The sequence below is a fragment of the Phaseolus vulgaris genome, chromosome 8 (assembly GCF_000499845.2).
Source record: "Phaseolus vulgaris cultivar G19833 chromosome 8, P. vulgaris v2.0, whole genome shotgun sequence".
Lineage (NCBI taxonomy): Eukaryota > Viridiplantae > Streptophyta > Magnoliopsida > Fabales > Fabaceae > Phaseolus > Phaseolus vulgaris.
Window position 1 is genome coordinate 51,789,633 of NC_023752.2, and position 15,590 is coordinate 51,805,222.

Sequence of the window (15,590 nt, forward strand, 5' to 3'; positions counted from 1 at the left end):
CTCTTTTAAGAGTAACTTGCTAGTTCTGATCCTCGAAAATCTCTGGGAAGTTCTTGTTGTATCTTGGGGGACTTGCGCAATATACCGCGGATAAGTCCTTATGGACAGTGATCGCTCACGCCTCAGGAAATCAATTTTGTTCGTTTTTAAAGCCTCAATTACTACACAACCTTCACAAATTTTCAACTCACACCCCCTATTGTCACTTTATGCACCCCTATCTCACTTTCACCTTTCTCTCATCTTCCCACTTTTTTTACTCACTCTCAGATCATGTGCCCTCTCTCCTTATCATGTGCCCTCTCTCCTTTTGCACTCACATTTCCATTTTTTTCATTCACTGCACCCGCCCCTCTCTTCTTTCTTTCCTCTACCTCTCTCTCCCGGGGGACCACACTCACGTCTAACACTGCACCTTCTCACTCTCTCACGCGACACCAAACACCACACACACTACACTTTTTTCCCTCATTGATGCTACACCCTCTCACGAACCGTTCCACTTTTGTTGGACACACAACAAAAAAAAAAGAAGCTAAAATGAAAAAAAAAACACAATAACAACCACACAATGCATTGCCTCTTTGTCCCCCACGCTACTCCCTCAATTCTTTGCACCTAAAATCATAATCAATACACTCACTTTTATTCTGAGGGGCACCCTCATTTTTTTTGGCTCCCATCATACAACACTTCACTCACTAAAGTTGCAGCCACACACAACCTTCCACTAGATAAATGTTCCCTCCTTTTTCCCTAATCTGCAATCTCTTTCACATTTTTTTATCTCCCATTCTCGCCATCGCACCTCTAAGATGAAATGCAACACCCATATGAAAAACCTCTAGGACAATGACATGTTTGTGGTGAAAGATGGAATCTCACTGATATTAAGTATTAAATCATCATTCTCATGAGTACCATGCATGATTCTTCCATGGAGAACCACTGACCACTGTTTGTTAGTGGGATCAGTAACATAAAGCACTTGTTTTGCCTGATATGCCATGATGAATGACTCTTCAATATAACCTACATTTTCTAGATCAACCAAGGTAAAACCTAGATCATCATTCTTCAAGCCACTATTACTATCAACCCACTTACATTTAAAAACAAACACTCTAAAACTCGTGCAATCTATCACCCATATGTCTTCAATTACAAAGTAGCTCATTAACGCCATAACAAGATATTTATCCTTTGAACTCGAGAAATGTATTGATTCGATCACCACCATTACTCCACTATTTTGCATGGTGCCTTTTTCATCTTCAATTTTTGTATAAAATGAATAATTGTTTATATCATATCCACTCCAACTTATGACATCAAATTTTGGCTCAAATACAAGCCAATTTAATGTATCAGAATTTGTATTGTCATTTTGAACTTGTTGTTTGAACCACTTCAAGAAGTTTGTTGTGCTCATTAATCACCAACTTCTCAGACATTCGTAGATTATTTCTCTTCACAATGTCTTTGTGAGCATTTAAGTAGGGAATGACTTCTTTAGTGTTATTCAATATATAAAAATGTGCTTGAAGAACTTCATCTCGTGTCAATGTTATAACTGTTAGAATATATCACCTTAAACGAGAGGGGGGGGGGTGAATTATTTAAGAGAGGTTTTCGAAAACTTTTCAATGTTTAACAAAATTCTTTGTGTGAATCCAGAACAGAAATCAAGTTAGCCAAGAATATAAGCAATAAAACAACAAAGCAACAGAAAAACAATCGGTTGTTTCTTCAAAACAATCGGTTGTTTCTTCGAAACAATCAGTTGTCTATACCAGTAAAGCTTAAATCAGAATTTAAATGAGTTTTGGGTAAGAGAGAGATACACCAACAATTTATATTGGTTCACTCTTAAGCCAAGAGCTACATCTAGTCCCCAGAAAACCACTAGGTAATCCACTAAGTAATCAAACCAGATTACAACAAACAACCCACCAAGAGTATTGATCTTGACCACCTCAAGAGCACACAACATTCCTTGGCAACACAACACCAGAAATACAATAGGTTGAGAAGGGATTACACTTGTTTACAGTACAAACTGAAATTAATACAATTGTAATCCTATTCCACTCTCTTTGAAAACCCAAAGCTTAATGTGAATGTTCAAATCTTAGAATCAACTTCTTCACAACTGAAAAACTCAAATCTGTTTTCTCTTTTTTTTGTTTGAAAACATAAACAAGCCATTTATATTTTCCAAAGTTTGGTCAAAGCAATTAATGAAGGAGCGTATTCAGTTGGAAATCATTTAAAGCACATTCAACAACCAAAACAAAATTCTGTTAGGATTTTCAAAGAAACAATCGGCTGAAACCACGAACAATCGATTGTTTGGTTTGGTAGTTAAGTCAACCAAACTAAAACAATTTTCAACCTTTTCAAAAACTCCTAAGAGTAAAACAAGCAGTTGATTCGACAAAAACAACAGGTTGTTTTTCACTTAGTTGGAAAAATACTTTATTTTCTAAAAGGTTTTAAATCACATTAGTTTTAGATTCAACAAAGGAGTGGATCACATTCTATTCTACCCAGATCCCTCCCTAAACACAGCAGCAACACAAGCCTTGCATCAAACACATAGGATTTGGATTCTTCAAAGCACTTGATCATTCTTGATCAACAATAACTTTTGCACTTCGAATACCCTTACCATCACCTCTTCCATGGTATCGAGATTTAGGTACCCCTATAACTTCAACTTCTGATAAGTATTCCGTACAAAACTCAATGGCTTCCTCTACAATATATCTTTTAACAATTGATGCTTCAGAACAAGGTTGATTCTTTACATACCCTTTTAATATCTTCATGTATCGGTCAATGGGGTACATCCATCGTAAGAATACTGAACCACATATTCTAATTTCTCTTACTAAATGAATAATCAAGTGAACCATAATATCAAAAAAATGATGGAGGAAAGTACATCTCCAATTGTCACATTATGACTACAACATCATTTTCTAACTATTCCAACTTCTCAGGGTCCAAAACTTATTACATATTGCATTAAAAAAGAAGCATAATCTAGTTAAGGCATATATGATATTCTTAGGTAATATATCTTGAATAGCCACGAGTAATAATTGTTGCATCAAAACATGACAATCATGAGACTTTAAGCCAATTAATCTAATTTTTTTAATGGATACAAGTCTCTTGAAATTGGAAGAGTAACCTAGTGGAACTTTCACACCTCGTAAAAACTCACAAAAACTTTCTTCTCTTGTTTAGACAACATATGACATGCTGGAGGCAAGTATGTGCTCTTACCATGAGACTGTGGAGCTAATTATTCTCTTATACCCATTTCAATCATGTCCAAACAAGCATTGACACCATCTTTTGTCTTCCCTTGAATATTGAGGAGTGTTCTGATAATATTGTCACACACATTTTTCTCTACATGCATGGCATCTATATAATGTCTCACATCAAGAACCCTCCAATATGGGAGATCAAAGAATATTGACCTTTTCTTCCATATGTTGCTTCTTGTGTTTCTTTTATGTGTCTTTCGAAACACAACTTGGATGTCCTTCACGCACTCATATACTTGTGATCCACTTAAAGATGTTGGAGCTAATTCATTTTCTTGACACCCATTAAATGCTTTCTTTAATTTACGATATGGATGGTTTGATTTAAGAATTCTCCGATGTCTAAGGTACACTATTTTTCTTCCATGTTGTAGTTGATGATGACATGTGTCTTCTTCACATATAAGGCATGCTTTGTGGGCTTTGGTGATGTACCCACTCAAATTACCATATGCTGGAAAGTCATTGATTGTACAAAATAACATGGCATGCAACTTAAAGGAGTCAACTGTGTACTCATCAAACACAACAACACCTTCCTCCCATAAAATCTTCAAATCTTCAACGGGCTCAAATAAACATCAAAATCATTTCCTGGTTGTCTTGGACCAAAGATTATCAAAGATAACATCACATATTTGAACTTCATGCACAACCACAAAGGTAAGTTGTAAATCACTAACAACACAGGTCATGAACTATGTTTATATATGTATATATATATACATATATATGTTGAAAATGAAGCTTTGATGCCTCAAAATCCATGAAGACAACTTGTAGACTTTGTTGTTGTGTTTAAGGTTTAGTTATAGGTAGTTTAGAATTTGCTAGATCCACTCCTAATCAATTCACAACTGAATCAATCTGGTTTTAAAAAGGAAAAATGTTTTTCAAAGCTAAGTGAAAAACAACCTGTTGATTTCTCGTTTTAATCGGTTGTTTTTCCTTAGTCTGTGAAGGGTCTTTTGAAATGTTTTGGTTTTGGTTGACTTAACTGTCAAAACCAATTCAACCAGTTAAATCGACATTTCAACCGGTTGATTTTTGAATTTCTTAACAGTTTTTCATAAAATTGTTAAATCTGTTTTCAATTATTTATAAACTGTTTTGGCTCAAATTTAACTGATTAAAACGACTAGTTTGATGAGCTATAAAAGATTTTGTGAAATTTTGGATTCAAGAAAGCAAGATTGCCTAGTTGTTACAAAGGTACACCACCATTTTCCCCCCATCCAGATATTACCCAGTTGTTACAAAGGTACACCACGATTTTTTCACATCCCCATGGCCTACCCCCTCACCGACCCCACAACCATCGCATTCCCCTTCTTCCCTAGTCCTCCCCTGTTAATATCAAGCCATACCGCTATTCACACGCTCATAAACACATTATGACATCCCTCATTCATGAAATGCTAACCGAAGGCATCATTCGTCCTAACACCAGCCCCTTCCATCTCCAGTCATGTTAATAATAAAAAAGATGGAACTTGATGTTTTTGCGTAGACTACAGAGCCCTAAACGCTATCACAGTGAAGGATCATTTTCCTATTCCCACAATTGATGAGTTATTGGATGAATTAACTGTGGCTAAAATGTTCACCAAATTATATCTTCGCTCAGGGTACCATCAAGTAAGAGTATACCCCAAGCATTGCCACAAAACAACTTTTAGAACTTTTGATGGGCATTACGAGTTTCTAGTTATGCCTTTTGGCCTCTCAAATGCACCCTCTACCTTTCAAGCAACCATGAATGAGCTTTTAAGGCCACATCTACGCCGTTTTGTCCTAGTGTTTTTTTATGACATCTTCATTTATAGCCAGTCTATGCCCGAACACATCCAACACCTAACTCTCATTCTCCAGTTGTTGGAAAACCACAAATTCTTTGTTAAAGAGTCTAAATGTCACTACCCAAGTTTCATATTTAGGCCATCTTATTCAAGAAGGCATAGTCACCCCAGACACAGAGAAAATACAGGTCATTCTACTTTGGCCCAAACCCACATCCCTCACCACTCTCCGTGCATTTTTGGGCATTACGGAATTTTATAGAAAATTCATTCGCGGATATGCCACTCTTGCCTCTCCACTCACGGATTTACTACGATTGTCGAATTTTACATGGACTACAGCGACTCAAGAGGCCTTTGTACAATTAAAAAACATTCTAACTACGATGCCATTGTTGCATCTTCAGAATTTTTCTTTACCCTTTGTCGTTGAAACTAATGCGTCGAACGTCGCCATTGGGGTAGTGCTCTCTCAAAAAGGTCATCCCCTTGCGTTTTTCAGCAAAAAGCTTTGTCAAAAGATGCAAAATAGCTTAGTTTATATTCGAGAAATGCTAGCCATTACAGAGGCAGTAAAAGAATGCTGTCACTACCTTATTGGAACACATTTCAAAATCATAACCGATCAGCAGAGTTTGAAGGGATTATTTACCAATGTTTGCAACACGCCTGAGCAACAAAAATGGGCCACCAAGCTCTTGGGGTACAGTTTTGAAATCATATATCGGCCGGGACACCACAATCAAGCTGCTGACTTTCTCTCCAGACCACCATCATCCCTTTTTTTAGCAGAGTCTTCACAAAATTATATAATTATTACGCATCAGAAGAGGGAACAAAAGAAATGAAACAATTAATTTCATCACCTACCTCAACATACAGTCTTCAATGAGGTATCCTTTACCACCGTCAACGCCTTTATTTGCTAGCCAGGGGTGCCCTTCATTCTACAATGTTGCATGAATTTCACGCCACTCCATCAGCAGACCACTCAGGTCTCAAAGCTACCATGGCACGACTAGCAAAATCCTTCTACTGGCCCGGAATGTACCATGATACAAAAACATACATCAAGGAGTGTCTTCCCTCTCCACAAAACAATCCAGTAATCAAAAACCTTCAGGATTACTCCAACCAATACCCATACCAGCCAAGCTTTGGGAAGAATTAACCACAAATTTTATCACCCACTTACCTTCATCTTTTGGCCACACCGTCATATGGGTAGTCTGTGATAGACTGTCCAAATCTGCCCATTTCATTGCCCTACCCACCTCCTTCAATGCCACCCAGTTAGCTAACTGTTTTTCTATTGAGATTTACAGGTTACATGGAGTTCCAAAGTCTATCATTTCTGATTGGGATCCTATGTTCCTCAGCAATTTCTGGAAAGAACTGTTTTACATACAAGGCACAAAATTAAAATTTAGCACAACTTACCATCCACAAATTGATGGTTAAACAAAGGTGGTCAATAGGAGTTTAGAAGTATACCTGAGATGTTTTACCAATGATAATCCATGAATGTGGTACAAATTTCTACACCCAGTGAAGTTCTGGTACAACTCATCATATCACTTTGTCATCAAGACCACTATGTTCTAGGCTCTATACGGACAACCCCCACCAACAATTCTCGAATACGTTCCAGGAACAACCACATAGTCCACCCTTGACACCACGTTCCACGAACGTACCCAAATGCTTCATCTGTTGAAAGTTACCCTCGCGAAAACACAACAGCGCATGGCACTCACAACAAACAAGACTCGTCGCCACCATACTTTCGACATTGGCGATTGGGTTCTCCTCTGCCGCCAAGCTTACCGTCAAACGTCCCTTTCCGCAAGGAGTCACCACAAGCTCTCTCGGAAATTCTATGGTCCTTAGCCCATAAGTCACCGCATTGGTGAGGTTGCCTATGAACTCCTGCTTCCACCCTCATCCAAGATCCACCCTGTCTTCCATATCTCTTTACTTAAACCCTATCATGGTCCCAAACCACCCTCTTCCTTCCATTTTCCCTAAGAAGACGATGCCCAACACTCCCGCACACTCCCAACACTTTTTCCTCACTCAACAAACACTATTTCTCACTCCACACTTTCAAACCAACATGAAATATCCAACCCAACTCAACACACTTCAGTTAAAACCACGTGTCCACCATCAACGACTCTAATTAAACTGCATTGCCCTCCCATTAACACTCACCCACGTGGACCCGCCCCATCATTAATACAACCCACTATCCCTAATTTTTCACCTACCTCGCCACCCTCATTAGTAACCCCAAACGTGCATAAGTCTTCAACTACCCACACATATTCATTATTACCATCAGGAACCCCTCACTTTTCACCTACCTCATTAAAAACGCCAGTTGCCCCCAACTTTACACCTACCTCAATAATAGCACCGATTGTCTCCACTCTCTCACCTACTCCTACCCTCCAGAACCTTCCTTTTTCAAGTCAGTCACAACAACCCAAATATTAAAAATCCACTCTCGGTCCAACTAAAGTCCCACACACAATTCCCACGATCCAACTCTCCTACCCCAAAGCCCAACATGCATTTCTTTTGGTTTCACTCCCAGTTAACCTAACCCAGCCAATACTTACCAACCTTGAGGACAAGGTTGTTTCCCAAGAGGAGGCAATTGATACTAGGCCCACATCTTCAAGGTCCATCAGGAAAACAACAAAGCCAACAAAGTTTAAAGATTACATCTAGAAGCATGAGCTGTCATATCTAAGGGAATATTTTATGGTTATATTTTTCTGTTAGTAGAGGAAACAATTGTCTTATAGGGATTGGCTTACAATAATTTATGTAGGCTTTATAAGACAATTCTATGAAATAGAGAAGGGGAGAGTTAATTCCAATTTTATCTTTTTAGACTTTTCCCTTCCTCTGATACCCTAAATCCTTCTTCTTCTTCAGTCTTTTGGTATTATATCAATAGTTTTTTTTACTGAGAGTTAGTTGGTGAAAATGGTTGAGTTTGCTTGCTGATTGAATTAAAAGATATTTGATAAAAATTAGATATGAACTCACTGAAAAATATAAATGCCTAAAATAATGAAGGACACTTTTACTTAAACAAATACAAATAAAGTCATAAAAATGATTTTTAACCAAATAAATCGTGTAATATTAGCACTAAATAATAGAATCATCATATCTCTAATTATCAAATTTGAGAATAACTAAAAAGCTTTCAAGAGAACAACTATCAAAATGCGATTTTGTTTTTATTTTATTTGATTTTATACCAATTTTACCAATATATTTGCGATAATCATGATTTTGGTTTCTTCTCGATCATATGGAAAATCAAAGACCAACTAATTGTTATTGTAGCTGGTGATTGATTTACAACTCCTTTTAATTTGTTTTATTTGGAAATGAAAGTGTTAATCCACTATTATAGTAATCAATTTATTAAGCTAGGAATCAATTGACATGCATGATTAATCCATTTGTTCATTAAATTTTCAATTTCTTTATTCATTCTCTCACAGAAAAATAGTACATAAAGCAAATAAAAGAAAATAATTTGGTTTTCTTTTATATAGGCTGGTTCACATCTCCTAATTTGCATGCAAATCCTCACTCATCAATTAAAGTCAAATAATTAAAGTCAAATATGTGGGATCCACTAGCATCAAAATAAAACAAACATTTTATAACAAGATGGAAAAAAAATTGGCAAAAGGAGCATGCTGAAAGGTGAAGTATGAAACACACAAAAAAATTCATTTCGGTGAACAAAAATATCACATAAAACAAATAAAAGTTGTACAGATTTTTAATGCATCCCATGGAACATTCAAAAACAAAAATGATAAAAATAATAACTAAAATGAAAGAGAGAGGAGTTGTTATAGTTCTAATCTAATAAATCTTAGCATAATGGAGTTGTTATAGTATTATGGTGAACAACTATATTTAAAAAACTTTTAGGTGATGACACTACAAGGAAATCTTAATTTAGCTGCAAATAAATATTGAAGGCCATAAGTGGACACTAAATAGTGTCCATTAAACCTTCATTATTAAAATAAATTAAATAAGGTGTGAGGAAAGCGTGAGTTATTCTCACGTAAACTTAAAAAAAAAAAAAAAATAATGGTTGCGTTGCTGAAATGGCAACTACTAAAATTATAAAAATAATTAAAATTTAAATATTTGAAGGTTAAGCCCACGCTAAAAGTTTTAAAATTAAATTTAAATAATATAAAGGTTAAGCCCACGCAAATTACACACAAATAATTAATTTTTATTTTTGCTTTACTTTAATCCCTTATTTTCTTTTTCTTCTTTTATTTTTCTTTTCTTTTTCTTCTTTCATTTTTCAATTCTGAAGCAATTCTCTCCACGCAATACTCACTTCACTCCATTTTTCCTCAGCATCAGCAACATTCTCACATCTTCCCTCCATTCGAATCTCTCTCTCTCTGTTGAGCATTCAAGCATTGCGACCGGAGTACTCTCTCTGTTGAGCATTCAAGCATTGCGACCGGAGTACGACCGTGTTCTTGATTGCGCCCTAACACCGTAAGTTTCGCATTTCCTTTCGTTTTCAATCCATCTCGATTGTGCCCTAACACTGTGTTTCTGGTTGCTGGGTTATTAAAGTTAGTCACTGGTTATGCCTTCTTTTAGGCATTTTGAATACTGTTTGGTTTTTGGTATTTTGTAGCTGGTAGTGGTTTCTATAATGAATATGGAGTAAGTAGTATGGGAAAGAAAGCAATAGAGAGGAAAGGATATAGGGTGCGAAGTAGGGGGTTAGAGAGGATCTTTATGTAATATAAGAGACTCAAAGGTTCACTGTTTCTGCAGACACAAATAATAGTATATTGAGTGAAAATTCATGATTGTCATGTCTTCATGGAGTGTTTACTACCAATTGCATTTCGTTCATTACCAGAATTTGTTTGGAATGCGATAGCTGAAATAAGTCGATTTTTCGGAGATTTATGTTGTAACTCTTTGAGGAGGGGTGATTTAATTCGAATGAAGGCCAATATATCTATCATTATATGTAAATTGGAAAGAATCTTCCCACCAGGTTTCTTTGATTCAATGGAACACTTGGTTATTCATCTTCCTAGTGAGGCAATACTTGGTGGTCCTGTCCAATATAGATCGATGTATCCATTTGAAAGGTAATCACCCAATCCTCAGTTTTATTGTTCATAATTATTGTTGAATATTTAAAACTTCACATGAGGTGTATGTTGATGAGAGATGCAAAACGATCAATGGCTAATTTAGCAAGGGTAGAAGGTTCAATATGTGCATTCTACTTACACTGTGAAATAACTTATTTTTGTTCTCATTATTTCCAACATGTAAGCTTGTTGTCAAATACAAGTTTGAGAAATGATCCTCGGACTAGTTCAAATGAGGGAGTTGAATCAACATTGTCTGTTCTCAACAAATGTGGTCGTCCTAGTGGATCATGCAAAGAATATTGGCTAAATCATGATGAATATCGTTCTGCCCATGTACATATCCTCATCAATTGCAATGAAGTTAAACCAATACTTGAGTAAGTTAAATATAACACAATTTGTATTGATTATGTTTAAATTGTAGTGTATGACTAATTACTTATTTATTTCAAGATTGTTCTTACAAGTTAACAACAACAACAAAGAGGGTTCAGTGAATATACATAGACATTTTCCAGAATGGTTTAAAAACTACGTAAGTATTATTTATTTTAACTACTAAGTAAGTGTTACTTAATTTAACAATTATGTAACTAACTATTTCATAGGTTTATGATGAGAGGAATGGGGTGATTGACCCAAACATAAAAGCATTAGCTTGGGGACCTAATTCATCTACAACATCGTGGAACATGTACTTCGTTAATGGATACAAGTTCCATACAAAGTCATGGAGTGAAGGCAAGAAAACCACAAATTGTGGGGTGCATGTAAATGGTGTAACAGAAGGAGGACAAGATGACTTCTTTGGCGTCATCAAACATATTTATGAATTAGAATATCTTGGTTTGAGTAAGAAGATTCCTCTTTTCTTTTGTGATTGGTTTGATCCAACCTAAAATAGAGGCACCAAAGTTCATTCAGAATATAACATTGTGGAAATCAAGATGAGTGGAAGATATATTCCATATGATCCCTTCATTCTTCCACAAAAAGTAAGACAAGTTTACTTTGTGCCTTATCCAAAGATATGTAGGAACTTGCATGGTTGGAGCGTGACAATCACAACAAAGCCCCGAGGTCATGTTGAAGTTGATAACATACAAGATGATTTACCTTATCAGTTTGATGAAATGCCTAACGTGTTACCAATTACAATAATTGAGGAAGTAGAAGGCTTAGCTGACACATTAATTGTTGAACTCGTCAATGATGATGTTATCGAAACCGTATGTGATGATGATGATGATGAAGATGAGGTCAATGAATCAAGTCAAGATGATGAAGAACATGATGACAATGACATGGACAATTGGGACTTTGAAAACACTGATGACTAATGTATAATATTTTTTATTATTTGACAACTAATACGAAAATGTACCTTACTTAATTGATGATGTCATTTTTTTTTCCAGGAGAAATGTCGAGGACCATAGGAAGGGATGGTTCTGTTATCAGACATAACAATGCTAGGCGTGGAGTTCACACATCTATGCATGGTCGTCTTGCAATAGAACTAGGGTCCATCCCTTATTCTGGCCCATCAAACCAATCTCGTTTTCCTCAATCCTTCACACCCTCTTCCTCCACCCCTTCTTCTTCTTTGACCCCTTATTCTTCTTCGACCCCTTCTTCCTCAACCTCCTCCTCATCCTTTCGTTCTGCAGTGCGACATGACAATGTTCCTCCTTCTACCTCCCGTATTATACCAGTCTTGTCACCCGTGGCTCCAGCAGTTCAATATTTGTCTACTCCAACACTCTTTCCCACTTGGGGTCCCCCATTACAGTCCACACCTACTCCCTCATCAGTTCATTTCTCTAGTGCTCCATCCGTTCCTATGACTCCTCAAATTCTAGTTCAGCCCACTTATACATCAGTTCAGCCCACTCATACATCAGTTCAGCCCACTCAGGCATCAGTGCAACCCTCATCTGATACGCCAGTACAACCCACGCCTAATACGCACCATGATATCCCTGATGAAGAACATGATGGTAGTGGGAAAGTCATCATTCGACCAGTGGGTAAAGGGTAAGTTTATGATCACATTGAACTTTATTATGAATTGTTTGCTATACTTCATGTTTAACATTTTGGTTTGCATGTTTTGTAGATGGGCACCTAATCATTGTGGATGGACTTACGTAAGTTATTGCTTTACTTTTCTATACATGATTTATATTCTTTAGTATTGCCCCACTTACAATTTTCACAATGAACTAGGAAACCTACCATGAGCGATTGAAAACCCTCCAATCAGACAACACTGAAGGATCATCTTCCAACTGCCAACCGATCAATCCAACAACAAAACTTCAATGCTGGAAGGATGTTGCTGGAGGCAAGAGTAGAGGTCGATGTTATGGCACTGCAGACTTGGCTTCCAACATTCGCCATGGAGTGTCTTCCCTAACCCAACCTTCAATATTTGCTCCTTCTAGTGATTACTTTTCTCTTAATGAACAACTTCATCAACAAGTGATGCAAGCAAATGAAAAAGCCGATCAAGCAACTCAAAGAGCCGATCAAGCAACTCAAATAGCTGCTCAAGCAAATCAAAAGTGTGCAATGTTAGAGGATAAAATAAAGTTCATGGAGCAAAAATTAATCATGATGATGGAGCGACAACAAGTTGACACCTCAACATGCACAAGTCAGGTTCACCCTCACTATGCTCGGAAACTTGATGATCAACCCCTGCCTTGAGTTCATCATTTTGTAAGTTTTCTTAAAACATTTCTTAAGTTTGGTTTGTAGTTTCCTTGACAAGAATTTATGCAATGCAATAGAAAGACATGGAGAGGTTGAGTCATTTATGTATTACTCACATTGCATGCATGACTCTTTACATGTTTTTATCTTCTTGGCAGTGTTGTGATGAGCATGTTTTTATCTTCTTGGTAGTGTTGTGATGAGTGAGTGTGTTCATGCAGTAAAAGTTCGTGATATAAGCAAGGGAAAAAGGATTGCAATTTTGGGTAAGTATCTTATTGGAAGTGTGTTCATACAGTATCTCTCATTTTTCTGTTTTGGGAAAATATTGCAATTTTGTGAGGTACGTAGATATATGTGTTCTCTTCTCATCCTCTTTGAAGACAGACACACTGGGTTGTGACATCTATCTTTGCTCAAAACATTTGGCAAGTGTCATTGCCTTTCAATGTTCAATCACAAACTTCTTCATTTTGGTGTAATTAGATTCACTGTGGAAATCAATCCAAAAATTAGAAATGGTATTGTTTTATATTTGGATTATGCATGGATCTGTTTTGTTGTTCAAGAGTTATTGTTTTATATTGGCCTCCTGCACTATGTCATCAATTCAGCACTGTTTTCTCTTATTCCTTATGTAATATACATACATCATGCATGATGAAAACTTCATGTTGACCAATGATATGGCCAATATAGTGTGTGCAGGATAATCCATACCTTTTCAGCTAGTTTTGATATTGATTAGAATTTAAAACTGAACAGGTTTTTGACTTGGGCCTGTGCCTCTTTCATCTACATAAAACATTAAAAGTTTGTATATGGAGCTATCCTAAGGCTTCTTTCATCTACAGTGAAACAGAAAAAGTTTGTAAATGTGGCTATTCTCTTTTAGGGTATATGCAGTGACATCTGCAATTTAATTAGTAACTCCATAGAGGATTCTATGTGATCAATATACAATTTTGAATATAATTCTCTCTTTAACATATAAGAGCCAAGATGTTATACCATATGATTTAAATGTTTGTGTATGTAGTTATCCTTAAACCTTTGTTGTTGTTGTACGATCCCCAATTTTAGATACTATGTTATGTGTCCAAAGAAACTAGATAAGCAATATATTCATGGAATCTAGAGAAGATGATCATGGAAGCTAGAGAACCAGCCTATCAAACTACTCATTCACAACTGTGGTCATCCAGTTAAATTACTAACTTAAGCTAGAGAACCAGCCGTTGGGTGCATAACTTTCTATAATAAAAATATTTATTATAGAACAAAGTTTCTTAAATGTATTAAAATGATAGTTTTTTCATTGCATATGTTTCGATAAAACATAACTAGTAAGCAGCGCAAATGGAAGGCATTTCAACAAAGCCTAAACCTAAGAAGAAGAAGAATGGAATCACTAAGATAACCAAGCTAACTAATTAATGCCCATCTTCCAGTGCTTAAACACTTTTTATTCATCAATATAATAATTTATTCATTACTTTTTTTTTTAGTTTTTAACTTATCAATTCATTGATGTTTTTTTCTTTTTAATGCTATTGCAAAAAAAAAAAGCAAATTAAAAAATGTTAATATTTAATATTTAAAATCCAAACTTTTATTTAAAAGTGGAGTTCAATAGCTGCCAAAAATAGTGCATACAAAAAAAAAATTATGTGTCCACATATCCAAGGTTAAGCCCATTCTAATTTCATTGTCACTTTACCAAGGTCAAGCCCGCTTTATTATAATTTTATTGTCCCACTATCCAAGGCTAAGCCCACGCTTTATTTTTAATTTTATTATCCCCTTATGCAAGACTAAGTTCACGCTAATTTTATTGTTCCCCTAGCTAAGCCTAAGCCCTCACTTTCTGTCCAAGGCTAAGCCCCCCTTAAGTTAACATTTGTAATTTTTTGTGTTGACAACTTGTAGGCAAAACCCACACAAGCCAACTTATTGCGACGCCACGACAATTTTTTTTGCGACAAGGATATTAGTTTCAAAGTTGTGTGAAGGCAAATCCCACGTTAATTGCATCTTTGTGTGGACTTTTTGTGATTAGTGTCCGCCTTTGACCCTTTCTGATAAAAGTTTTTTTTTAGTGTGATATCTTAACACCTTAAATAATACTAAACATTCACTTCATACCAATAAATTAATATTTTAATTATATATATTTTTAATTTAAAATATTATTATATTATTATGATTGTATAGGTGTTTTAATTTTTGGGTGTCACCAAAATATTTTCCAAACATTTTTTGCCCTTATTTTCTGAGTTTCTCAAGCCACCATTATATATTCTTATATTATATGATTTATTGTGCTTTGTTATTAGAAACATTAGAATTTGAAACCCTTCATCAACTATGCACACAAAAGAACTTACACTTGACTTGTTTCAAACTGAGACCCATTGCTCAAATAGAAGAAACTCTTAGATCTAATGATTAATTAAACTAGAATGATATACATGAATTAGTCTAGATTTTCATTCATCTCTGTAAGTATTTATACTATTATTATTAGTTATCATTTAGTCGTGCAA